The 2893-nt window shown below is 43.8% G+C and overlaps 1 pseudogene; it reads right to left on the bottom strand.

Moving 5' to 3' along the window:
• Positions 1–424: 424 nt before the first annotated feature.
• On the bottom strand, positions 425–1538 carry LOC127198027 (glyceraldehyde-3-phosphate dehydrogenase-like; annotated as a pseudogene).
• Positions 1539–2893: the final 1355 nt, after the last annotated feature.

Below are 2893 nucleotides of genomic sequence, written 5' to 3' on the forward strand. Positions count from 1 at the left end.
ATAATTTGTAATCCCATATGCAGGAGTCAAATGCTCCTGACTTGTGTGGGCACATGCATGCATGTGTACATCTTCACACACAGACACATAATGAAAAATAAATAGAAATAAGTATTGTTGACATGTTGATATTTCTAAAAATAGAATTGGATTTGTGTGTTACAGTATCCCTTTCTTTGAGGTGTTGGTTGATTTAAAAAAAAAAAAAGTTTAAGGTGACGAAATGCTCAGGCATTACTTTAGTAATTACTGAGATCAAAGTAAACTTTCTTCTTTGTTTCTTTGCTTCCTTCCTTCTTTCCTTCCTTCCTTCCTCCCTCCCTCCCTCCCTCTCTCTCTCTCTCTCTCTCTCTCTCCCCTTCTTGTGGGTACAGTGACCTTTATTGATGGTGTTCAAGAGAGTAGGGCTCCTGGGCCCCTCCCATTATCCTGGGAGTCTGTGAAGGGAAGTGTGTGGGAGATGCTCAGTGTCGGGGCCTGAGTTGGGACAGGGACTCCTCAGCAGCTGAGGGCCTGTCTCTTGGGTGTCCTTGCTGGGGTGGATGGTCCAGGGCTTCTTACTCCTTGGAAGCCATGTAGGCCATGAGGTCCACCCCCCTGTTGCTGTAGCCATATTCATTGTCGTACCAGGAAATGGCTTTACAAGGTTGTCATTGAGAGCAATGCCAGCCCCAGCATCAAAAGTGGGAGGCACTGTTAAAGTCACAAGAGACAACCTAGTTCTCAGTGTAGCCCAGGTTGCCCTTTAGTGGGCCCCTGAGTTCCCGCTTCACCACAGTCCTGATGTCATTATACTTGGCAGGTTCTCCCATCAGCATGTCAGATCCATGACAGACACAGTGGGGGTAGTAACATGGGAGGCCATGCCAGGGAGCTTTCTATTCAGCTCTGGGATGACCTTGCCCATAGCCTTGGCAGCACCAGTGGATGCAGGGATCATGTTCTGGGCAGCCCCATGGCCATCACGCCACAACTTTCCAGCGGGGCCATCCACAGTGTTCTGGATAACAGTGATGGCATGGTCTATGATCATGAATCCTTCCACGACGTCAAAGTTGTCCTGGATGACCTTGGCCAGGAGGGCTAAGCAGTTGTTAGTGCAGGAAGCTTTGAGGGGAATCTTTAAAACTTTTCATAGTTCACACCCTTCACAAACATGGGGGCATCGACAGGAGGGGTGGAGATGATGACCCTTTTGGACCCATCCTTCAAGTGAGCCCCAGCCTTCTCCATGGTGGTGAAGACCCCAGTAGATTCTGCAGCATACTCAGCACCAGCATCACCCCATTTGATGTTAATGGGATTTCGCTCCTGGAAGAGTGTGATGGGCTTCCTGTTATCAATAACCTTCTCGTTTTCAGTCTTGCCTGGGCAGTTGAACTTTCCCTGGGTAGAGTCATACTGGAGCATGTGGACTGTGTTGTTGAAGGCAATGAAGGGTGATCAACGGCAACAGTGCTCACTTTGCCAGAAGAGCAGGCAGCTCTGGTAACCAGGCAGCAAATACAGACAAATCGGTTCACTCTGACCTTCTCCATCACTCAGGCTGGCACTGCACACACACACACACAAAAAATGCGGCTGTCACTGGAACATGGAGGCAAAGGAAGCTCAGAGCAAGGTTTTTTTTCCCTCCAGAGCCATGCACATATTTTCCTCTGAATGTTTCTTTTTTCTTATAAGTAAATCTTTAAAGTCTTCCAGAAGCTGGTGCAGTTATGGGTACCCCACCCAACTAGATTAAATACTATCCTTATATTCTCAGTGGTGTCTGTCTTGATAACCAGACATATTCTCTTCTTGACCCGGCTTTCTTGCTTGGCTTTGATTTGCTCACTATCACCCAGGGGCAGTCTTTTATTCCCCCTGCCTACCCCAGATTTTTTACTGGGCGCTGTCTGCTTTCTATCCCAGGATCCTGTGAGAACTCTTGAAATATCCTGAACAATGTAGGGGAGGGACTGCAGTCTGACTCATCAGGCATGTGTTTAATCTGGGGTCCATTTCCGAAACATCACTGTTCAATCGTCTGGAGAATAGAAGGTCTCTATACAGCCTTTACTGCAGAAGAGACTGTGTGACCTCCCAACATTAGAAATGGTTGCTCTCTTTCTCTGATGTGGTCTAACAATTTTAATGTGATTTTATTAAATCAACAAGAGAAAAGTTGCCTGTTTTAACACAACCCAAATAGCCCAGGGAACATGCTATTTTAATTTATTTTGTCCATTTCATTAAAGCAGTCACATAAGTATATGCTGAAATTTTTCATGAGTGTTTTTTGTCAGAGATATTCTTGGATATCTTTTAGTATTTATAGCATCCTGGCCATTTTAAATTAACTTATTTATTGGCAATTTCACACGTGTCCAATGCATTCTGGTCACACTCATCCACCCGTCCTCCTTCATGCCCATCCCACACAACTGCCCAACTAACCTCCTATCCCCACCAAGCTCTCATCTCATTTTCATGAAAGCATTTAAAATTTATTTTTATTACTGTGCAGAAATACAAAGAATCTTTGCATATTAATCCTGTTCATATAGTAATACTAAGAATGTATTAATTCTAATATTCTAGTAATTGCTATAAAGATGCTGGAATTTTGTCTAATCATATTGCATTGTGTTCACATAAATGGTAACTTTGTCCATTTCCAACTTCAGTGCTGTTTGATTTTTCTCATCAGCTCACATTGAGTTAGTACCTTCAGTACTTCTAGCATAGACTTTAACTTGGTTCTCTCTTACTTGGTTGTGAAAGAGGCTGCAAGTGTTGATACAACTGTTGTCTTGTGAAGCCTAATGTGCTTAAAAATACAAATGCCATTTATTTTATTTAGGGGGTTCTTATCCACTTTTCCTGTTTTTGATTGTTTTCTGTGGCAGGT

The sequence above is a fragment of the Acomys russatus genome, chromosome 2 (assembly GCF_903995435.1).
Source record: "Acomys russatus chromosome 2, mAcoRus1.1, whole genome shotgun sequence".
Lineage (NCBI taxonomy): Eukaryota > Metazoa > Chordata > Mammalia > Rodentia > Muridae > Acomys > Acomys russatus.